The 24,958-nt window shown below is 39.4% G+C and overlaps 2 long non-coding RNA genes across 2 annotated transcripts; both read left to right on the top strand.

Annotated features, from left to right (window-relative positions):
- Positions 1-5,220: 5,220 nt before the first annotated feature.
- LOC106728891 lies at positions 5,221-7,406 on the top strand. The gene is made up of 3 exons (XR_001365172.2): positions 5,221-5,330; positions 6,655-6,736; positions 7,259-7,406. It is a non-coding gene; the product is annotated as an uncharacterized LOC106728891 (long non-coding RNA).
- A 4,313-nt stretch (positions 7,407-11,719) lies between these two features.
- Positions 11,720-23,102, top strand: LOC116660192. Its single transcript, XR_004315585.1, has 3 exons — positions 11,720-13,326; positions 14,912-15,089; positions 23,051-23,102. It is a non-coding gene; the product is annotated as an uncharacterized LOC116660192 (long non-coding RNA).
- Positions 23,103-24,958: the final 1,856 nt, after the last annotated feature.

Raw genomic sequence — 24,958 nt, forward strand, 5'->3', positions numbered from 1 at the left:
GGATTAACAGTGTAATAATTTTGATGGTGAAGAAACAAGCTGACCACTAATTCTTATATCCAGATTTGCTGGTTTTATTTTTTTTTTTTTTGGCTAGTGTATCTAAGGGAATTATTATTTAAGTATATATGTGACATTACTATAAAATAAATTATCTGTTTGTAATAAAGCTTTGGGGCCACAGAGATGTCCAAGTTAAGTAACTTTCCTCTGACAAAATTTAGGATGCTCTCATTTGATACATATTTGCACATTTCTGAAGTTACTAGTTGGTCTTTTGACTCTCAGAGAGAGCTTCCAATGAAGATGTTTCAGTGTTTCTCAGGGGTTTATAATCTGGATGTCACCTTCACCAGCTGGATATCCAGAGGCATACAGAACACACTTGTGCTTGCCTTTTTGTTTGTTTGTTTCCTATCAGTTTTAATGGTTTTGCCATGGGGCCTGGTCTAGGCAATCGTTTTCAGCCACGAAATTGCTGTTGTGCTTCCCTTGTAATGTGAATAATTTGACTCTGGGCATGCATGCAGTCTGGTTATGGTTAATTTCAGAGTCTGACTGTTGAAGAATCTCGGCCCTAGTGTGGCACAGAGTCCCCTCTCTTGAATTCCCAGACACCTGTTTCACAGGAGGCAAAACTTCCAAAAGTGAGGACAAACCTCCGGCCAGATGGCTGAAGAATCATAGGGAAGGCTGGACAACTGACACCAACACGCATTCCAGGGTAACAGCTATGGCGGGGTTGGTGTGTTGAGCTGGTGAGGGACTTAGGAAATAAAATATGCCAAATCCTTGATTTGAACCAGCTGCTCACCATCTCCAGATGGATGGAAAGAGTTCAATTTCCCCCTTGTCTTCTGTGACAAACAATACATTATTATAAATCAACGTTTATTCTGAAATGTGCGTAACAGCTGCAGGTTGGCTGCAATAGTGATAAGCATGCCCCCCATACTCACCCCCACCCCCCAAAATAAAGCCTGACGTGAAACTTTCAAAAACAGAGGGAATCGTCAAGTTCTACGAACTAGAGATGATTTGCTTTGGTTGTGTCTTGTGAGCTGCCTGGTTGTTTTGTCTCGTTTCCTTTCAAAATCTGTTGCTAAATCCTTGTGACTGTAGGGAGATTTTTCCTGTTACTGTTAGCTTATAATCTTTCTCCTCGGGAAGTTTTATTCACTCTATTTTGGAGAGCATAGTTTGCAACAAGCCATAAGGGAGAACCTCACAAAGGACTTTTTTTTTCCTCCACGAGCTATAATCTCTTCTTTTGTTAATTTCCAAACTCCTTCACTATTTGTGCTTAAAAACCCAGTCACATGAATAAATGAGTTAAAGCAAGTTTTCCTGTTCTTGGGAAAACAAACTTACCTATTATGCTATGAATTAAAAATTTTTTCTCATTTTATTTTATTTTATTTTATTGAAGTATATTCAGTTACTATGTGTCAGTTTCTGGGGTACAGCACAATGTCCCAGTCATGCATATACATACATATATTTGTTTTCATATTCTTTTCATTAAAGGTTAGCACAAGATACTGAATATAGTTCCGTGTGCTATACAGAAGAAATTTTTAAAAATCTATTTTTATGAATAGCTGGCTAACATTTGCAAATCTCATACACCCAAATTTAGCCCTTCCCACCCCCTTTCCCCTGGTAACCATGAGATTGTTTACTATGACTGTGAGTCTGTTTCTGTTTTGTAGATGAGTTCATTAGTGTCCTCTTTTTTCTTTTCTTTCTTTTTTTTTTTTTTTTGAGATTCCACATATGAGTGATATCGTATGGTATTTTTCTTTCTCTTTCTGGCTTACTTCACTTAGAATGACGATCTTGGGTCCATCCATGTTGCTGCAAATAGCATTATTTTATTCTTTTTTATGACTGAGTAGTTGAAAGTGTAATTTTTATTTCAAATTTACATGAACCACACAAGGAATAGAGTTATCTTTTTGAAATCACTTTCCTTTTGGCTCTGCCTGGAATACATAGACTTGATTCAGACAGCTAGAGACACTCGATGACTTTCAGAAAAACTGCATGACTTTCCCAAGGCAATTGCACTGGCTACACAGAACCCATGGACTCTCTTTTTTAAAGGGTTCTCAATCCAAGGTCATGGTCTTCTTCCTTTTAGCTCTTTATTTTAATTCCAGAGAAGCTACAAATGAGAAACCCAACTCATGTAATGGCTCTAAAAGTGGTCACTCTGCCTGTTTTGTTTTTAAAATAAATAGAGGTCCTCTCCCCATTCTAACATGGGACTGAGCTGTCTTAAGTTTAGGGAGATGGTTACTCCAGGGCAAAGACATTTGACTTCTTTTGTTGGTTCAGCTACTTATTGAGAATCAGATGGGTACATATATTCTCACCCCTCTCCCCACCAAATATATATTCAAAATTTTGCATATGATATGCAGGGGTTGTGAATCATCCTGATAGTTCATATACACCAACTAAAGATGTCCTGCTTTAGAGACATATGGAGTAGCTGTTCAAAGCCTAGGCTTTGGAGCTAGACAGACAAACGATTTTGAAACTCAGCCTGCCACTTAGTAACTGTGAGAATTTAGAGAAAATACTTAAAATCGTAGTGGATCAGTTTCCCCATCTATGAAACGAGTACTATCATACATATCTAATGGATTAGTTATGGTGGGTGTCGAAGGGCCATCCAAACCATGAGAAATGAAGCCAGAAAAATCACAGCTCGTAATCCTGTTCTGTAACTTGCAAAACAGATACCATGACATGCGACAAAACTATCAAAACTCAAGCTGTTCAAACACCAGCTCCTTCAGATGGGTATGTTCTGAGATGAAACCATAAACATACTGCTTTACCAGTAACTGCGTGAACCCCTGTGGGTCCAAAGATAAGAACACTGCCTGTTTCAGCCATTTACCCAGTTGATAAGTTCTGATGCATCCCCGCCCAGCTCTTCATTAACAACTGTCCCCTAGTCAGTCTGTAACTCCTCTTTCCTAATTCCCCATTTTGAGACACGATGCACACTTCATGTGATTAGTGGATTTCTCTGGTGTCTTTGTATGTAGGCGTCACTGGCTACTAAGAGCCTTTTGAATACAGAAATTTCCCTTTTTCCTTCCCTTTTGTGGTATATCCTCCCAAGCTCAGCTTTAATTTTGGGAAAAGAAGTGTTGCCCCAAAGTGTGTTGAGTTTGTTTGCTACTCTCATCATTAGGGCCCCTTCCAGCTAAGAGAGAAAGAACAGAGCGAGACTGTGTGTGAGGTTATTGAACAGTGGGGTATAAACAGCCCTCTTCTGTGAATTACTCATACATTTTGCCCAGTTCTTGTGAGCTGTTGGTCTTTTTGTTCCTAGGAACTTTTCATACATTAGGGAGATTAATCCATTGTCTATGATATGAGTTGCAAACATTTATTCTCCAGTTTCTCATTTCTCTTTTGACTCTGTTTATAGATTTTTGCTTCTTTTAGTTTGTCTTCCAAAAGAACTTACTATCATACAGACATAGGTATCACTTTTTTTTAATAGTTTTGCATTTTGACTTGGAGTTATAAAAGTCTTTCCCATCAAAGATAAAGTGTGTTGGGAAAAAAAAATAGGCAAATGAAACTGGCAAGAAATTTTTTTTTGAAAAAAGAAAAGCAAACAGTGAAGACTCTCAGATGTGAAAACAATTTTAAAGGTGTGGTAATAGCACATGAAGTGATAGGTGGACCAGGACAAAATAGAGTCAAGTGTGAAACTGAAAACAAAAACTCATAGGAATTAACAATTCAATACCAGTAGCATTTCAAACCAGCAGAAAAATATGGGCTTTTTAAAAAATGGAATTAAAACTGTTGAGTCACCATCTGGAAAAATGAAAAGTTGAAACTTTGGATAAATTTTTAAGGGATCAAATATTAAAGTGTGAGAAATAAAATCCATTACAATTCTAGGAGAAAAGAGAGGAGAACCCTTTTATAAGTTTGACTTGCCTTCACCTAGCATACTGGATATGCATTAGTTACCTTCCTTCCCAGCATGATTCCATTCGTATGAAATACCCAAATTTCATAAAATACTATATATTATCTATTATTATATAGGAAGTACGTTAGCGGTTACTTGGTGCTGGGGGTGGGAACGGGGATTGACCAACTGTAAATGGGCATGAGGAATATTTTGGGGTGGGTGGAAATGTTCTAAAACACGGTGATGTTACAAAGGATTGAATTGCACATTTTAAAAAAATGAATTTTATGCTATGCAATTATATTTCAGTTGAGCTGTTATAATCAAATATGGCTTAGTGGTAGCTACCCCTGGGCAGAATACACCCAGAGATATCACACACCAAGGTGTATCTATTTATCAAATGCCCCAAGAATTGGACTTGGTAAGAGTGGAGGTAACTGATGAATAAAGAAGACAGAACTAGAAGAAAGGGCAGGTTGTCCAAAGGTCTGATTTCCTTCTGTTCATTTTCTTGCTTCCAGCAGGTCCTGACAACCTTTACTGAGAACAGCATCCTAACTTGCTTCCACAGATGGTGACCAGCGTAGCCTGTCTCACCGCTGAACAATAGCCAACATCCTTTATTGACCTCAACCCAGTTGTTGCTTCTTTGGCTTAATTGGCTTTACACGGAAGCACTTTAACTGAAAGCATGTCTTTTTTTCTTTTTTTAATGGAATCTTGCCAGAAAACAATTAATTTCAAATACTCAGCTTTTATATTTGATGCTGCAGTTCCTGTCTAAGGCAACATTTATTTATGTCCCTGTCTGAGGGAGATAACACAGCAGCTGACGGAACAAGCAAATGCAGAACCCTGGGAATAGCATTGCTGTTGGACTAACCCTCCTCTTGGCTTTTGCATCCTGCAGCTGTGGCCGCCTCTGCAAATGGCAGCAATCAACTGAACCCAGGGACGGTGGCGCTCCTTTCTTTCTTTTTAAAAAATGTAATGTATTAGCTAGTTCATAATCTGGATAGAACCCTAACAACTGTGATAGAACCCTAACAACTGTGAGAATGTTCCCATGAAATCTTACATGCAAAGGGATATTCTTCGAATTCCACAGGGATTTTCATGCCCATTTCAATGCTGGCTCTGCAAAAAAAAAAAAAAAAAAAGACCATACGATTTATTCTCTTTATGTCTCTCTTTATATTTACTAATGTTTCATTTACTGCAGTATGTTTCTAAATGTATGTTTTATTATGCTCTATTGCAGTTCTGTTGCTTTCATTGAAACTTGTGAGGATGTCTCTGAGAAGGATTGCCCCACAAGGATAGGAGCTCAGCATGGGGTACTTGGGGTATTCCAGATGCCATCCGAGTAGTGGAGGTAGGCAGCTTCAAGGAGATGCACCTTACCCGGCAGCACTGTCTGCTGTTGTCTCACTCTCCAGGGCTTGAGTGAGAACTGTCGAAATACAATATTGTACACGAGATGTTATAAACCAAGTTTGCCTCAATAAAAATAAAATTTAAAAAAAATTGGAAGAAAGAGTTAAAGGGTTATTCAGTTCATTGACTTGTCTTTCAAGTATGCAAAATGGAGAGCTTAGTTAGAACTGAGCAATTCTCCTGTACCTTGGGCCAAGATCCCTTTCCCGGTCATTCAGCTTTCAACTTTCTCTTTTATGCCCATTAAGCCTGCTGTTGCTATTTGGCTAAAACAAGCCATGTAGCTTGGGTTAAAGAATCTTCTCTATTTCTTTAAGAAGAATATGGTGCTAATAAAAATTGTCAAGTCTGTTTGTTTACTGGTGACATCAAACAGAGGAAAAGGATACACTGATCATTTTTGATTCCTTGAGCAGTCTAATATCATTTCAATAAATATATTTCCTCCCTTCCCCTTCTTTCCTTCCTTCCTTCTTACTTACTTTCCTTCCTCCCTTCCTCCCTCCTTTCCTCCATCTTTTTCTTCCTTCTCTCCCTTCTACAAACATAAAAAATAACAAGAAGTTGGGGTGTCTATGTCCAAAAGTTCTGCACAAAGATAGATGGTCCCAGCCTGATTCTTATAGGACTGTTTCAGGACAGTGTTTGATAACAGGCAACCTATATCCAGGTGTGCATGCCTTGTTTGCTTACTCATAGGTTTTTAGCATCCAGACTGCTAAGGAGAAGCCCAGATGAAAGTGGAAGTGATTCACCTGATTTTATTTCCCTACATACAAATTCTTTTTGGCCTGTAGGATTTTTTTCCCCCATTTTCATGGTTACTTCATTTAACTGTAATGAAGTAATTATAAATGAGGAATTGAAAATGGAAAATTTGATAACTGGCTTTGGAATTCTTTTTATTATTTTAAATTAGAACTATTACATGTTTTAGCCCATGAAATATTTCGGAGTGTGCATTACTGAGGCTCCCAGTAGGACACAGACAGGACATTCAAATTAGGATAATCTGAGTAATGTTTAATAAAAGACCTCTTAAGAAGGTGTGAGCCACATATAGCAAAATGATAAAGGATAAAGCAGGACAGAGTTCCCATAATTATCCCAACTTTTGAACCTTAACAACAATCCTATGACGAGGCTATACAGTTATTATTTCTATTTGTAGATGAGAAAACTGAAGCCAGAGACATGTCAGAGGTTGCCCATCAAACCCGCATCTTTTTTCTACAAACCGCATGTTCTCTTTTCTATTTCAGAGCACTGGATTGACAGGCTGGTTAATCATGATGCCATGTCCAGTGGAGCATTGTCTCAAAGAAGGCTAATACAGAACCTCAGGTAACTGCTGATGGTTGAAAATGACTAAATCACCTTCATATTCTCTTTGGTACCAAGTCTGAATCACCATAGTTCTGCCTCTGATGAGTTTCTGTATCAGTCTGACCTCTTGGGAGCATCCTTGAGGCTGTTCAGACGTTGGCCTCGTATTTTATAACTCTTCTGGGGCTGATTGAAACATTTTTGCAATGTGGGGCTCATTTTATTTTATGGTTTAATGAACCCCCATTAAAAAAGATCCCCCTGTCCTCTCACCTTCCTGTGTTACCCATACTCCACGTTCTGTAAATTGCAAGAAAACGATTTCATTACCTACATTTCCCCAAAGCAAAGGGATGGTTCTTTCTGCCTGGGCAGAACACTCCATAAATCACCCAGACTGAGATGCTTCCGTGGTCCCAAAGAAGTCAGCTAATATTTATGCAAAGGTGAGAACGCACACTTTTCCTTCCTCATCAGGTGCAAGCAATTTGCATATCCCATTATCTGCTTATTAACCAGAATGTCTTGTAACAATGGCAGATTGTGAAAGAGGCACCCACGGGCAGTTGAACAACACGCTCTCAGGGGTTCATCCTGTGATTACATCCCTGTAATGAAGAGGCAAAAGGTGAGGATGCAACAATGGGATATTCGGCAATGGAATGAAATCAGGATTTGATCTAATGCAACATGACTTGCTCACAGCACAGGTAGAATATCAAATGATCCATGTGAAATTCAATCCTGGTCTAATCTTCCTATTACATCCATTGTTCTCCTATTCGTCGGAATGCCACACAGAACAGCATGTAAATTAGACTTTCATTGACATGATGTTTCCTGTTATCTTCATTCAGTTTAACTGCGACTTCTATTTTTTAGCTTAAGTTTTTGTGGGTATGCAAATGTCCTGGTAAATTTAGCAATATGATGGGGAGGAAAAAAATAAAGATACTCACTGGCATCTAGGATATGCATACTCCATACCCTTGAAAGCTATTTCTTTGAAAGCAAGTGTAGTAAGAATTAAAATGTCTAAAATGCAAAATATTTGGGCGGGGCGGGGGGGCAGGTGGGAGGTAATTAAGTTTGGTTATGTATGTATGTATGTATGTATGTATGTATGTATGTATGTATGTATTTTAATGGAAGTGCTTGAGATTGAACCCAGGATCTCACGCATACTAAGCATGCACTCTACCACTGAGCTATACCCACTACCCACTAGCATAGTTTTGGTTTTTTTTTTTTTTGAGTTTGCTATGTATTAACTGTATCCTTAGGAACCTCCCAGAAATATAATTTTTGGAGTTTATCTTATGTTAAAACAACAGAAGATGTACAAGGATCTCTTTGCAAGGAGGGTAACAGTTACATAGTTACCCTGGGCCAGGAACTTGGAGAGATGCTCAGCATCTGAATGGATTTCCACAACAACTCTAGAGGAAGCAATGACTAGGACTCTGTTTCTCCTCTTTCAGAGCCCTTCCTTTTAATCAGGATCCTTCCAGGAGGGAATGAGACAGCCAGTGGGAAGGGTTATTTAGCAAAGATCTTCTCTATTTTGAACTGCTGGAACAAGGTCTGGAGGTTCTTGAAGTTTCTGCTATTTGAAACATTACAAGCTATTTGAAACATATATACCAAAATGTCAGAATCTCCAGCCCTGGGTTTTGATTGTGCTGCCAGAGCTGTACATGCTATTTAGTAAAATGTTGCTCTGTTCCTTCCTGGCGCCGAGGTTATCACTGCTGGCTCCATCCTCAACTAGGCTGGCCTGGGTCCCCCTCTTCAGTATTGCCATCCTCCCACTCCCTTGATGGGGTGACAGCATATAGATCCTGCTCCAGGACTTTCAGGTCACCTCATTCATTCCTCATTCCTCTCCCAGGAAGAACCCCTCACAAAGGGTGTGTTAATTCTGGGATCACATCCCTATATCCTGATTGGGCAACTGGAAAATGGGTAAGCCTCTTTTTTTTTTTTTTTAAATGCAGAAATGTTAAGTGGATACAACACAGCTACAGAAATTTAGCCAAATCTATTTTATTGTTCTGGAGAAGATATCTAATGCCAATAAAATTAAAACCAATTTCTGTCTCTGCTTAGAAAGAAATTTAAGTACCATTGGAAACGAGCCTTTTTGAGAGAAACGCTAGGCTCTCGTCTCTCCTCACCATCGTAGCTGGCGGCACTGCCAGGTCCTCGTTTAAATTTGAAGGTCAAATAGTTAACTTATGATAAATGATACTATATTGAGGTCTGAGCCAAGGCAAAGAGTGTGGGAAAGCTTATAAGAAAATCATTAAGGCTCCAATTTTGCTGACCTGTGAGGACTCTGGACTGAAAAAATATAGATTCTTGCAATAAGTCCTTGTGATGAAGCCAGAGAGGGTATAACTGGGGTAAGAGGGGGAAAGGCCATCAAAACCTGACAATATCCCCATTGATGTGTGTATTTACAAACCCGTCCTCTGAAATTTCAGATTTGCCTTTCTTTTTCTTTTTTTTTTTTTTTTCTTTCCTTTCCTTTTCTGATTGGATACAAGAACTATTGTAAACTGAGCGCTGACTGAGGGTTTGGAAAAGCCCTTCTAATATTGCCTTTTCTGTATGATATTTTGTGTGTGTGTGTTTGATAGGGCTTTGAAGCCAACCTGATTCTGGTAGGGCCTAAAATTGGCTTCCAGTTCATCCAGTCCTCAGTTTTAATATCACTACCATAGTTTTTTGTTGTTCGTTTGTTTTGCTTTAAAAACCTATAGACTCATAAATATGAACTGTCTATGCTGGAGACAATAATGGGAAACCAGATAAAGTCCATTGTAAACTTGAGTAACTCATATCATTTCTCATGACCTCAGAGTCCCATGCTTGTATAACGCAGGTATAATCCCCCACCCCCTTTATAACTATTAGGATTTAGTAAATGCCTGCTATATGCCAGGAATCACCAAAATACTCTACATTCATACATACCTTGTCTCATTCAATTTCAAAATCATCCTATGAACATGTTACTTCTATTATTTTCAGTTCTTTAGAGGAGGACACTAAGGCTTAGAGATGTCAAATGATTTGGGAAGGATGGAAAGTGAATTCAGCCCTTAAGCACTGGACTAAACCCTTAAGTAACTTCCAGACTTAACATTGTTTGACTCCACTTTTTAAAATAGAGATTTTTATTGGTTTAGCTGCTGAAATATTAATTGGAATGAAATTTTTCTCTGACCAGGGAATATTTGATTTCTTCTAAAAGTTAACGTGGCTTGTACTTTGATATGTTTTCCCATAGAGTAAGTCCTTTTGTCAAAGGGAAAGAGTGGGTAGAGATGCCTGGTGTTATTTTTAAGGAAGATGCTCAGTGACAAGAAATTTATATCTTCATCACATACGCACAAATGAGCAGAGGTAGGAAATAAAAACAACACTGAAAAACAGTTAAAACTGTACACAGTATACTTTGAATTTTAAATCATCAAGTGGTTGTCATTGCTTCTTACTAGAGTACAACCAACAGAAACAACCTTTTTACTATTAAGGAGATGGTTGCTTTGATTGTTATTTAGATTTTTATTTGGTAATCTCAAATTTTTCATGCCTCTTAACTGAGTCTAACAGCTCCATGATGGTTGGAGGGCAAGTGGAGGAAAAGACAGATCTTAATCACTTTTTGCCCAGCCCATTGCAGGACAATGGCCACTGTACTGTGAGAGGCAAGTGGTAGCTGGCTTGGGAACAGACTGCAGCTTTTCTATCATCCATCCATCTCTCCGTCTATCTCTCCATCCATGCGCACATTAACTCAGACCTTTCATCAATATGTATTGAGTATTTACAGTGTGGTGGGCACAGGGCAAGCATTACCAATACTAAAATTAAGACAAAAGTCTTGGTCTTTGGAACCTCTCAGTCAGTGAGAAGGACAGATAAATGGAAAGGAAAAACAAAACAATGGCTCAAAAGTGTAAACAGGGTTATGAGAGAAGACAGTACCGAGTGTGGGGGTGCTCATTCCAATCCCTATCAGGACCGGGGCATGCTCTCTAGATCCAGAGGCTTAAAGGACAGGTAGGTATTCTCCAGGAGATAAAGTGGAGGGAAAGTGTTTCTGACATAAGCAAATAGATGAGGATTCAGGTAATAGCAATATGTTGAATTGGATAGGGCCACAGCTTGGGTGTGCAGAAGAGAATAAAGGGAGTGGAGAAGGGTGTCACAGGAAGTCCCAGGCCAAGAAGGGACTTGCATGCTGTGCTGAGTACCTTAAACCCTTTCTTAAAATTCACAAAGAATATTAAGGCAAAGAGTGTCATGAGATGATTTTTTTTAAAGACAACACTGGTGAATGATGAGAAGCAAGAAATGTTCAATTATCCAGCTGAACTATTGGACTATCTGTGGAAGTCTTCTTGTTCACCAGTGAGGACTTTTGAGAGGCTTCTAAAAATGATTACTCTTCGATTGTGAGCCCAGCCATACCTAATTTTGAGTAACGCAGAGAGCAGAAAATGGGCACTTGGCCAACAGTTTGGAGGCAATATGGCCCTTGAACACCAATCTGGTAATACGAAAATGAAATAGAAAAGGTGCAGGGCCCTAAGAGAGGCAATCATGAGAAATAATTTACTGACTGATCTTGGCCAATAAAACATCAAGGGAAACCTAAATGTGTTCTACTTTGCTAATCTTTATCTGATACTTAGACACATTAATTAGAGGTGCTTTTAAAAAAAATGTTAACAATGGGCAGAGGGAGAGTGTATAGATCACTGGCAGAGCACTTAGCATACATGAGGTCCTGGGCTCAATCCCCAGTACTTCCATCAAATAAATAAATATGTAAGCCTAATTACCCCCAAAACAAGTCAGCATAATATGGCAGGGTCCAGGAGCTGAGTTGATCATCACCAACCCATCCATGTGCTATTTCCTCATTTAAGATTTGAGCTGAGGGGTTGATGTGAGTAAGCCACTTTGGTTTAGAATATAGTGTTAAAATTAAAATAAATCTGCAAATATTTCATTATTTGTGTAATCATAACTATTTGTATAGTTATTGGTCTTAATTGTATGTTTGTATACACTATTGCATTTCTCTTAGATTTTATTATTGTAGAGAGAAGGAACTGGCTCTATTCATGTTGACTTTAGGTTACTAATGAATAAATACAGAAAGATAATGTTTAAATAAATGCTACTTGATGTTGACATTTCCAAGTTTGGTTAGGACTAATGGTTGAATAATAATTTAAATAATAAGTAAACAATTTATAGCATCTTGTGTCATAAAAAATGCCTTAGAGTTACATAGGGATGGTATTTTAAAATATTCTTACATTTGTTGTTTTATGGAATTCTCTGAACCATCTGCTACATTACTAGAGTAGGTATGAGCCCCTATTTAATGTGGAGAAATGTGGTGGAAGGGCTTTTGGAAGCTTTCCTTGCTCAACCTCTTCTTGTAAGTACTTTGTGCAGTTTATTTCTTCCACCACAACAAACCCATGTTGCACAGTTGTTCTGACAGCATGGACTCTGAGACCATTAATGCGGCAGCCACAATAAACTACACTTGCAAATCCATTTTATGCTCCAATGTGTGGATTTCTCTGCTCATGTACAAAGTGTCACTTTGAATTTTTATGGATTCCAGGAGAAATCTAGCCAGTTGGAATCCCTTCATCAATTCCCTTCAACTTGGCTGAGTAGTTCTGGGCAGTATTCTCCAAATGGTCTGTTGCATATGTACTAATATTTCCCATCATGTGCTCTTCTGTTCCCAAGTCTCCAATTTCCATTAAAAAAATCTTATTTTGATTACAATTGATTTACCCCAAAGGGGTCCAGTGGACATAATATAAAATGGATATATATGTGGTGGGGGGCAGCAGTAGCAGGGAGAGAGATAGAGAAAGAGAGAGATTTCTGCTTATGGTTGGGAGATGCAAGAGAAAACTGCTTCAATCTGGACTCAATTTCTCAGCATGATAGATGACAAGCAAGGAACTAAACAGATGGAAAGAGGGGTGACTAAAGGGGACAACCCACCTGATCCTAATTATGTACACCTATACTTGGAAGTCTTTTTGCCAGACATCTTGAATAGTTCAGGACTCAGTAGAGGAGAGTTCCCAAGGACTCAGCGTAAAAAATGCAAACCTCAGTGAAGAAAAAAGGAGTTGTGTAAAAAGAACAGGGAGAAATCACTGCTTGACAAACACACCTGGAATGGAACGCTTAGCTTCTTACCTTTTATCATCTATATATTCCACAGATCTTCGCACCCTCTAAGGGCTTAATACCTTTTAGATACTCCTTGAGAAAGGGAAGGCTGGAATACTTTATAATACACTTTCCATTATTTAAAAAAGGAAATTCAGAATGCATGATGTATGTCAGAATTATTACAGCATTTTGCAAGATTCTATGTATCATTGGTGGAGACTGGAGTTGACACGTGGCCAAAGATGGAATATGAGCCTCTGAAGCTGCAAAGCTAGAGAAGAGCAAAGTGGGAGAGAAGGTCGACATCATTTGTCAAGTATCTGCCATGTACCTGGAATTTTTCCTGATGATTTCTCATATGACTTCCATGGTTCACTGAGGTATGTTTCATTATTCTCCATTTACAGCTAAGGAAATGGCATCTCCTAAGGGTTAAATAACTTCCCAAGACCACACAGTAAATGCTGTGCCAAAGATGAGCATCATTCCCACTGGAGCAAAATATTTGAGCAAAGAGGAGAAGCAAGAAATATGGAGGCAGTTTCCCCGAACGCCTGAGCCCCAGCCTCTCTTCCCCATTCATCCTCCTATTATATGTTATTTGCACCCCGGCTCTACCACCCTTTTTGTCTAACTGATTGTATTGGCTTTCTATTGTCAACATAGTTATACTGCGATCTACCTTTCCCAGAATCTCCTTTCTAGTTTTGTTTCAGGTTTGAGTTGGCCAAAAGAGGAACTTATATCTGGGGTAGAAGGAAAGCAGCTGCTATTATTCTTTGAATGCCTTTGCCTGGTCAAATACAGGGACCAGAATGATGCTGAGGTGACCAGAGTGATCTATAGGTAGATCCCAGTTCATCCTTGCTCTCCACTGCTCTGCAATCAGCTCCTCCTCCTGACTGCAAACCCTGTGACTGGTGGGGATCCCAGCCTCACCACAGACACTGAGTGGTGGATCTACAGAGGTTTCAGCTATCCAGAAGCTCCTCAAAGACCTCTCCATAAGCTCTCCCTTTGCTGGCCCCCACACACCCCTTCCCATTCTGACTTGTTACCCCCACCAGGGCAGACTGGTTAGTGACTTTTCCTCTGATCCTCCAACTGATTTCCTCTTCCTCACCTTCATTTCCCTTAACAACTGCACGATTGTGAAGACCTGCATCCTGCAACAAGTCCTTTATCCCGCAGCACTCGCAGTGGCTCTGCCTCCCTGACTGAGTCCTGACTGATGCTATCCCAGTCCTCTAAGCCTCTGTGCATGTCTTCCAGTTCCTTGTGGGAGAAGGAACTCTGTTGTTTCACACCAATGTTCTGCACAGTTACTTACATATAGTAGATGCTCAATAAATGGCTGTTAAAATTTCAAAACATTTCCTTTTAAGAGCCAGTGAAAGCCCCTCCACTGAACTGAAGATGTTAAGAAAATTCCTTTCTAAAATGGAAAGATTCTAGTCTTCTTCTACGACGTAGTCACAGCTGCAAGGTTATTGTTTATAACTCCATTAACTCAACATCCCTGGATTTATCATGTTTTGTGAGTCTGGGGAGGAATTCTGAGAGCTCCTGTGTTCCTTGGAACTGCTGGGGGACCTGAGTGATGAGGTAGAAAACTGATGGCATTTGGGGATTAGAATAACTGGGTTGAGGTCTCAGCACTGACACTTGCTGGTAGCATGACCTTATGCACATCAATCTCATACTTGATTTCTTCAAGTTGTGTTTGTGGCTTATAACGTCTTGTTTACAGTCTGATATGAGGCTCAAAAAAGAAAATGTATGGAAAGTTTATATGTTTTTAGTGTTTATAAATATTAGTTTCTCATTTACCCAGATAGATGTTAGGTAAGTATGTAAAGCATTTTGGAGTTAGTGAGTCGTATAGCTCGTCAACTATGACTATATATATATATTTTATATCAGTAAAATGCACTTGTTAATTACTAACCTGATGCCTGTCCACAGGATTTCACAAAATGGATTATGTCATCACACCCCAGCTAATTCCTCACTCTCTGTCCCCACTGAAGTTGAATCGACATGTCATTGTTTCACTATAAAGCTTGTGCCCAGGATTATCATAAAGCTGATCAGAATCCACTTTCTCCCGGTTGGAAATTGGAACAACGTCTCCCCATTTAAGGTAAGTATAGATGTGTTAGGGCTTAAGTCTGCCATGTTGTTATTAATATTCTGTTCACTCCTTGTTTTCTGGGGTCCTTCAAAACAGGTTTAGAATTCTGTTTTGATTTATTGATACTATTTTTGAACATATCATTTTGCATCGTGATGGCTTATCTTAGTGATTACTTTAGGTATTGCCAATATATGTGTGTATATAGATAATTTATTTATTACAGACTACTGACATTGATGTTTTTACCATTTCAAGTATAGAAAACTGACTCCCATTGATATCTTTTTACCTCCCCACCTTTCAAATATAACTGTCCTAAGTATTTTCTCTGTAAATGTTGGACATACATCCTGTGTTATAAATAATATAAGTCTTAAATATGATTAAAGACATTCACAAAGTGCAGGATAGCTTGTTGCGTTTATTTTTTTTTTTTACTCATTCTGTGGTCCTTCTCATATTTATGAAGGTCCCAGCCTACTCATTTCACCATTATCTTTCTGTCAGAGAGCTTCTATTAGCCATTCTTTAAGGCTAGGTGTGCCAGAAAACACATTTTCTTTGTTTTCCGTCATCTAAGAATGTCTTTATTCTCCCTTCAGTCCTGAAGGATGGTGTTGCCAGATGCAGAATTCAGGGCTGACAGTTCTCTCTCTTCTGGATGTGAAAGAGTGTTGTACCACATCCTCTGGCCTCCCTGGTTTCAGTTGAGAAATCCGCTGTCATTTGAATCGGTGTTCCTTTATACATGATGTGTCTTTTCCCTCTGGCTGATTAAAGATTCCTTTTCTCTGTCTTTAGTTTTAAGAAGTTTAATTTTGTTGTGTCTCCATGTGAATTTCTTTAGGTCCATCCTATTTGAAGTTCATCTAGCTTCTTGAATCTGTAAGTTTATGATTTCTGCCTATTTTGAAATATTCTCAGGCATCATTTTTTTGAGTATTTTTTCAGTCTCACACTCTTTCTCTGTCTGGAACTTCCAACGACTCAAACATTAAGTCTTTTGCTATTGCTCCCCATGTCCCTGAGGCTCTGTTCATTTATTTTTTTTTCAGTCTATTTTTCTCTGTTGTGCAGATTGAGCAATTACTAGTGATCTGTTTTCAAGCTGATTCTATTCCATTCTCTTCATAGTACTGAGACCATCCAGTCACTTTGAAATTTTGGCTATTTTTTTTAGTTCTATCAATTTTATTTGGTCCCTTTTTATAATTTCTATTTCCTTGCTGAGGCTGGCCATCGTTCATTTTTTTTCAGGAGAATTTGTAATTGATTGTTGAAACATTTTTTATAATGCTGTTCTAAAATCCTTAGCAGGTGATTTTAACATCTGATGCATCTCAGTGTTGACATAAATTGATTGTCTTTTTTAATTCAAATTGTGATTTTCCTGGTTCCTTGTATAAATGATGTTTTATTTTCTCTTGGACACTTTGGTTACTATGTTAGTAATCTTGATCCTATTTAAATCTTCTATTTTAGCAAACAGTAGCCTCATTTAGGTTTATTGTCTAAGTTCTAAAATACTTTTGTAGATTTATTTCCATGGCATTTTAGTGTTCAAAGCCCTGGCAATGCTGTTTTAGCCTTTTTTCTTTTTCTGGTGTTGGTGGGACTCCTAACTCAGTCCCTGAGAGTGACATCTGCAGGGGCGAATGTTACTTTTCTAGGTTTCCTGCTGTTACTGGGCGACCTTCTGTGTGCATGTGTGTGCGAGGGGGCAGAAGCTACTAGACCTGAGTGTTCTTGTGTCATTGGATGGAGATCACGGAGACACAAAGCTTCACTGCTGATGCTGCTGTTAGCAGAGTGGGTGGCCCAGCCAGTGCTCTGGCTGTAGAGTGGGGACTGGGTTGGCCTGGGACTCCCTGCTCTGCCATAGGTGGATGGGAGCATTTGCTGGTTGTGGAGGGACAGGGGAAGATGTGCTTCTCCTTCCCAGTCCTTTAGCCAAAGAGAACAGGCTTTTCTCATTTGTGTTTGTGTTTTATCTTTGTCTGTGGTGGTTCGGGGTTGCAGGTCTCTCCAGAGCCTGGCCTGGGGTATGTGGGAGACTTGAACCCAGGAAACTCACCACATTGTTGTTCCTCAAGTCCTAAGGTGTCTAGCCAGTTCACCTTCTTTCCAGCTTTCAAAGTCTTCTTTTTAATCATTGTCTGCTGAATAAGTTCTAGGGTATTTAGTTGAATTTAGAACAAGGAAAAGTGAGTTTATGTCATTTCCCCCCCAACCCAGAACCACTTGTACCACTTTTTGATAAGGAAAAAGTATTCATTGTATATTAAGTGAACTTCTAAGATTTGAAGCAGTATGTATCATATGGACCCATTTTATAATATGCAAGTTATAAACATATGTAGAAAAGAGTTTGAAGAAATAGACAACAAACTATTAGCTTTTTCCAGAGCAATGGAATTAATGGTGATTTTTACAATGTCTCCATATTCATCTGGACTTAAAATTATTTTTACTGTGAACATATACTGATTTATAATCTAAAAATAACGGTTAAGTCCTATCATTGAACTTGGCTTTGAAAAAAATTGTACTGACTGGAAAATTAAATGTAATCATAGAAGATAAGGTTCTAATTTTGACCAAAAAAAAAAAAAAAAAAAAAGGCCTGGAGTAGGTAATATGCTTGTGGTTTTTAAATCCTTGAACTGTCAAAGTGAAGAGGGATTAAACTCGTAGTATGCTTCTTCCAAAGGCAAAATTCAGAATGAGTTCAAAAATTACAGGGAGGGATGTTTTGGCTTAATATAATAGAGAACTTTTGTGAAACAAGCTTTGCTCAGCAATGGCATGACAACTTGTTAAGTGTATTATAGAGAGAGTTTGGCACAATGGAAAGGTACTCCAAGATGGAAATGTGTCTTTTCTGCCAAGTGCATCCTTTGCATTGTAATTATCTAGTATGCCTTACTGACACTTGACTGTTGATTGGCAAATAAAATTGTCATGGTTGGGGAAAGTTAAAGTCTAAGAGAGCAAACATTTACTATTCTAGCTTTCCTATTTATCTTTCCTTTGAAAGCGCCACACACTTTCCTGGTGCCAATGATGTGGGTCTGATCTCCATTTTTGAAGTGAAGGATGGTGGACAAACCATTCTTTTTTTCACCTCCCCATTGTGAAAAAAGAAAAACAATCCTCACCCCAACATGTGGGGTCTATTTTGTCCAAATCTTTATCAATTTGGCAACTAGGAATCTTTCCCTGAACAGTTTTCATTGTGTTTAATAGTTTTTAAGTAGCTTAAGAAGGTACCCCAGATTTCAGAGGTGTGGAGGAGAGGTAGGGCAGTGGGACTAGAAACAGCACTGCAGCTGAAGGCTAGAGCCCTGAATTTAAATGTCTGTGCAGCGGCCTCTTTACTGTAAGACACCGAGTTACCTCCCCAAATCTCTCCTCGGCCATGCCCCTGGTAGGTGGCCCAGTACATGGGGCATTCAGTCGATGTTTGCTTGGGTAATAAATAAACACATGAATCTGTAAAATACTGTGGGTGAGCAATGCTAGTGGTTGTGTTTGGGGTGAACCTAGGGGTCCAGCCGATTGTTTCTGGACCCTTTGTAAAGAGAGCCAAAGACTTGCATTGAGAGCTCTGGATATAATGTTCTGCATAACCCAACACACAGACAAAACCACGTGACAGAGAACCAGCTTTGGAGAGGAACTGTGCAGAGCAGAAAAATCAGTCTCTTTGGTTCCTTCCAAATAGAACTTTAACAACCCAACCTGTAGAGTTTTCCATTTTGTACCTGAGCAATTTAAAACATCTCCTTTAAGATCTAGACAAAGCCAAGGCCACATTTCAGTATCAAAAGAAATTGCCACAGGCCTCACTCAATACAGAACATGAAAGGAGCTTTGAACATCCAGACTTTGCCTGCATCAAATAAAAATATTGAGTGTTACTTTAAAAACACGTGGATCTTAAAATCCTTTCATTCTCCTGATGAGCTTAAAGCCTGCTCTTTCTGTCTGCTGGGAGCTCCAAGGCATAGAGCCAGCATGAGAGGCTGTGGATGGCGAGGCCTGCAGGAGAAATACAGGAGGTCCCTGGGTGTCTTCGCAAGGCTTCTGGCCCTTTCTTTTCACTTCAGTTCTCATGGGATCCAGCTTGCATCCCTTCTTTTGTTTCTACAAGTTTTATTCTTTTGTTGTTGTTGTTTCCCTGAAGATTTTTTAAAACTTTTTATTGCTATATAATAAACTTGATAAATGCTTACAAAGTGAACTCACAGGTGTGATCCACAGTCAGGCCAAGGGAGAGTGTTTCCTGGGACCAGAATTGCCCTCCTCTGGCCCCCTCTTCTCCCAGCTGCTTCCCCCCAAACACACCGGGCTGACTTCTAGCACAGAAGCTTAGTTTTGCCTTTTTTGAACTTTATGTGATTGGAACCATATAGTCAGCACTGCTGTGTGCCTGACCTCTTTCACTTGTTATTATGGTTGTGAAATTCGCCTAGGTTGTGTGTCTCTCACTCTCACCGCTGTATGGAATGCCATTGCAGGACTATGACCTGCTTATTTAACATTCCACTCTCAATGAGCATTTCTGTTGTTTCCAGCTTTTGGCTATTGTAAATAAAATAGCTATGGATATTCTTGTATGGGTCTTTGAGTAAACTTACCTACGCATTTCTGTTGGGTATATGCCTAGGAGTGGAATTTCTAGGTCCTAGAGTATCTATCTTGAATAGATAGATCCTGCTAAAGATTTTCCAAAGTTAGTTGCTCTGTAGTCCCATTAGCAGTGTCTGGAAGTTCCTGATGCTTCACAGCATTGTCAACACTTGGTATAGTCTTTGTTTAATTTTAGTCATTTGGATGTGTATGAAGTAGTATCACCTTGTGGTTTTAATTGGTGTTCCCAGATGATTAATAAATATGAGCTCTTTTCATATATTTATTGGCCGCTTGGATCTCCTCTTTTGTGAAGTGCCTGTTAAATTCCACTGCCCTCTTTTTTTCCCTATGAGTGTGTGTGTTTTTAAACATTACTTTATTGTAATTCTTTTTATTTCAGGATACGAGTCTTTTGCATATATAAGTACATTATATAATGTGCATATATATTCTTTACCTAGGAAGGAATAGGCAGCCTGCATTTTTTTTTTTCTTAAGATCCTGATCCATGATGAAGTCCCCGTATTGTAAGTAGGATCAGAACAGGATTTGGAATCACCATACTATGTTGGATTATGTCTGCTCTTCGCCGACTTTTTACCTACTACAGTAACTTCAAACCTATGGCGGGAATTTTTAAGAGAAGACGAAACAGACCAAAGCATTGTATGAGGACTGTGTGAGAGCGCATTTGTAAAGCACCGTGAAAGAGGTGCTTGACACACAGGTGTCCAATCCATGTTGCCTCTGTGGCATCCCCTCCTTACCAATGCTGGGCGACTCAGGTTAGCTTCTCTAAGTCTTCTCATCTGTAAAAGCGGGAATAATATCTAAGTTACATTCTGCTGTCAAGGTTAAGCGAAATAAATGAGTTTATGGAAGGGCTTTGTAAAGTGAAACGTGATTCAAATATAAGAGAAAGTTTCCATGATTTGAACTAGCCTGACTGTCAGTCTGTACTCCTGCCCTGCTTTGTTTTTCTTCGGAGTATTCATCACTACTGAAATTAACTTATGTATTTTTTAAAAATTGTCTTTCTCCTGGAGGGCAGGAACTTTATTCACCACTAGGTTTTTAGAGTCTATTGGCACATCGTGTGTACAACAAAACTTTACAGAATAAGTAGAGACTGTGTGGTTTTTGTTATGTGGTCGTGACTGTTACAGCACACATTGAATTGTTTCCATTCTTTTACTTTTGCAGTGATAACCTCAACTCTTCCCTCTTCTCAGAGACTAATGCTTCTATTGCCTTCAGCTGTGTGTCAGATCTATTAATTTCTGCATTCAGTCTGTATACACCACTGAAGATTCTCCTAGACTCTCCTAAATTCTTATTCACTCCCATTCTGCCAGCATCCCTGGGATGTTTTCTTAGCAAAAAGACCATCACAAAAACACAGAAACACGGGCCGCTTATCTCATCATGACTCACTATCTACCTGTACATGTACTTGAGCAGGGAATTAAATATGGTAACTTTACCGTTTAACTGCACAAGAAAGGCACAGTTATCAGTTGATTTGAGTGGATGTATTTACTCTTTCATTCCATTTCTTTTCCAGCACTGTGGTTATCAGTTCTGAGCCATTTTCATTTCTAGGCTTTTACTTATTTCAAGTGTCTTCTGCTGGCTCAGTAACCTTTGTGATAATTACATCAAATGTTATCAAGCATTGCAACCAATGGCCTTTTTAATCACCACTATAATTCTTATATTGAGTATTACATAAAGCAAATTTTATCTTTCATCTGAATTAAAATGCAGCTTCATAAATATTTAACTTTGAGGGAACATTGTCTGTGTTAAATAAGATAACACTACATTAATACACTTACTGTGGAATCTCCATTCATTTACTCTTTGAGAGGAAAAATAATTCTAATTAAAAAATATAAAAATCGTCCTACTCACGGTTCCTCAAGCATCACATGACACTTCCTTCCTACCTACATAATATTGCCTTGGTTTACACTTTGTTCAAGCAATTCCTTTAACCTCAAAATGCTCTTTTTCCTCTTACCATAGATTATCTACTGGTCTTTCATAATTGAACTTAAATGCACTTCCTCCATAAAATTTATTCAAGGTTTCAATTGAAATTATTCTCTCCTTCCCTTAGGATTATATAGCTGTTTCAATAATTAAAAAGAAAGTTTTTACTGAAGAATCTTTTTTTGGACAAAAACATAGAAGGAATTGATCTTGGCTAGACCCACCCTACATTTCAACTGTAGCATTATGTATCTCTAAGGCCATCGCCATGAACACTGATAAACATTGGGGATTCGTTTTTGATGTGCTTTGCTAATCATGGGGGGGACCACAAGTTCCAGTGTTTCCCTGTCACTCCCAAAATATTCTGGATTGGAGCTACAACCTATGCTCACATAACAGATCCATGAGCTGTAGCTTGAATTTAACTGTGTATTGTTTCATTAATTAGCTACTAATCTTAGATTGAGAAGTTACATCATTCCGTATTTTCTCTCAGTGCCCGATTTCCATGGCTGCTTTCGCTGTTCTGGGCTGTCCAGCCAAGCCCCTTGTTCACATTGTCAGTGAGAGAAGCTCACAATTAATCAACGGATACACATCAGCACCAGTAGGGGGACCTTTTGACACCTCCTACCCCTAGACTCTGCACACCTATGTTGGCTGAGTTTCCACACCTGTGAAAATTTTTAAAACATGCAGACCACTTCTCAAGGCTTTTGGGAGTATTTAATGGGAGAGCATGCAAGTGAAAAAGCACGCACTGTGAACAGTGAGCTGCTATCCAGGGTGTGCTACCTACAGTGGTCTGGAGTGCGCTGGTGGGGTCATGTCCCTCTCCTAACCTCCGTTAAACTTTCTGTTTAATTATGCATTTGATAACCTGTTTCTTTGGAAGAAAACTGAGCAGCCTCGGCAGAGTCATCTGAGAAAAGATATTTTTATTTTTTTTATTTATTATTATTTTTTATTTGTCAGTTTTCTTAGGTAAAATTGATACAATTTGACTACACATATACAATATATTGCTTGTAAATACATATATACAATATACTGCACATATTTTTAAAATTTACATATAGGTACTGTTCATTGTTTCTAAAAACAGTTTAGAGCTTTAGCTTCTTAAACTTACATAGTTATCAAAGGAATAAAACCAACCACAAAATAAGAATCAACAGAAGGCAGTAATCCAATCATAAAGGACAGTCAGATGTGCTCACACATGTTCAAGAAATCAGTCATCTAAGTTATAAGTAATAAGTAGTTCATATGTGTCCTTTTTTTTAGACTCCACTTGCAAGTGGTATCATATGGCATTTTTCTTTCTCTTTCAGGCTTACTTCACTTAGAAGAAGATGTGGTGTATATATATACAATGGAATACTACTCAGCTATAATACAAAATTTAAAAAAGAATAAAACAATGCCATTTGCAGCAACATGGATGGACCTGGAGATCATCATTCTAAGTGGAGAAAAGATAGTTTTAGATTAAGAGGATGCTCTAGGGAGATGGGATGTGGTTATGAGCGCTGGGACAGTGCAGGGATGGAGGGTCAGTTCCAGTGGAGGTTGGGCAATGGGAACGGTCTGTGTGACGCCTCCTGCTCCCCTGGCAGCGTGGGGTGCTCTGCATGCTGGCTCACACGATGCCTCACATGGATTGGTGCCACCAGGTGGCTGAGAATTGGCTGCAGCTTGGCATTTTAAGAAACATTTCTCATTCTGACTTGGATGGCCTTGGTACCCAGGACAAAAGCTGCTTCAGAACCTTTAATTACCGAGGTTTACCTTCCACTCTGGGCAGCAGCACAGAACTGTAAGTTTAATCATCTCTTTGGCAGGTAGTGTACAGCTTCCCTGCTAATTAATCTTTAATGTCATTAATTGGCTGTCTGTGTGGTGACAAGGAAAAGAGTAAACACAGTTTGCAAATCAATTGAGTTCTCATCTGAACCAGCATTTAGTTTTCAGGGTGAATAAAAACAATGACCAGCCTTTCACTGGCTGGACTTCTAGTGCCTGGCTGATAAGATTATTGACCCCCCAAAATATTCAAGCAACGATCTCTGCTGTGGATGTTCTAACTGAAGGTTTTCTTTGCTACCAGCACCCACCTTTGAAATTGGCTCATCGGTTTGGCATGGATCAGGGATGAGACTGGAAAGCCAGTCTCATAAGATCAGGGTTTTTCTCCCACACCCACTTCTTTCTCTTTGTATTGATTTTGCCTCCATGGGCTATTTGAAATCAAATCTCCATCCCAAGCAGATTCATCGATGAGCCCTTTGTTTAGGATCACCCACTAACCCGACACCCATGGTGGAGACTTAGAATGGTACAGAATAGAAGTCCAAAATAGTGAGGGCCCTGGGCCAGCAGGGTCAGCATCCCCTTGGGGCTGGTTGGAAATGTCAATCTTTAAGCCCCACCCCCCAAAAGACTGAATCAGGAACTCGGGGGGGGGGGGCCAGGATTTGAGCTGTAAGGAGCTTTCCAGGGGATTCTAACGTGAACTGATGCTGGGGACCACCGGGCCAGAGCACCACTGTGTCCACTTCATATAAACAGGAGGGCATTGCTCCCTTCCCTCACTGAGGGGACCTCCTTGATGACGGAAAGTGCAAGAGGTGACTAATTTTAATGGGGCGACTCCACTGGACTCCCTGGCAAAACGCTGTGAGAAGCACATTGCTTTTGCTTGGCCTCCAGCGTCTCTGTTGACATTTGGCTTTGAGATGGGTCTGACCTCTGGGACTGGAAATGGCCATTTCAGTTTCTGATGTTGTTCCTCATTGACTAAGGTAAATAATTCAGGCCAGGGATCTAGCCTCTGAAAAAAAGAGGAAACAGAGAGCAAGTTGCTCCATATGGAGGAGAAAATATTCCCAAATTGAGCATGGCGCTCTGCTGCAGGGAGGAGAGGGGATTCTCACTGATTCTGGAAAAACTGTCATACTCTGGGTCCACATCAGAGGTGACAAGGATGCTGGGAATGGCGCCCGGCTGACTCGCAGTGGAGACCGGAAAGGAACTGAGCTATGGCCCCCGGCTGGGAGGAATGAACTCCTGCATCTTCCCCTCTCTGGGCTAGCCCTAGAAATTTGGCCAAGTCCTTCTGGAAAGGAGCAGACAGCAAGTCCAGGAGAACCAACCCTTCTTTCAGGTGAGAAAACCAAGACTCAGTTTACCTTAATTCATGTTCTGACAGTCTTCCCTCAAATCCTTTTCTAGACTTGCCA

Source organism: Camelus ferus, chromosome 27 (genome assembly GCF_009834535.1).
Source record: "Camelus ferus isolate YT-003-E chromosome 27, BCGSAC_Cfer_1.0, whole genome shotgun sequence".
Taxonomy (NCBI): Eukaryota; Metazoa; Chordata; class Mammalia; order Artiodactyla; family Camelidae; genus Camelus; species Camelus ferus.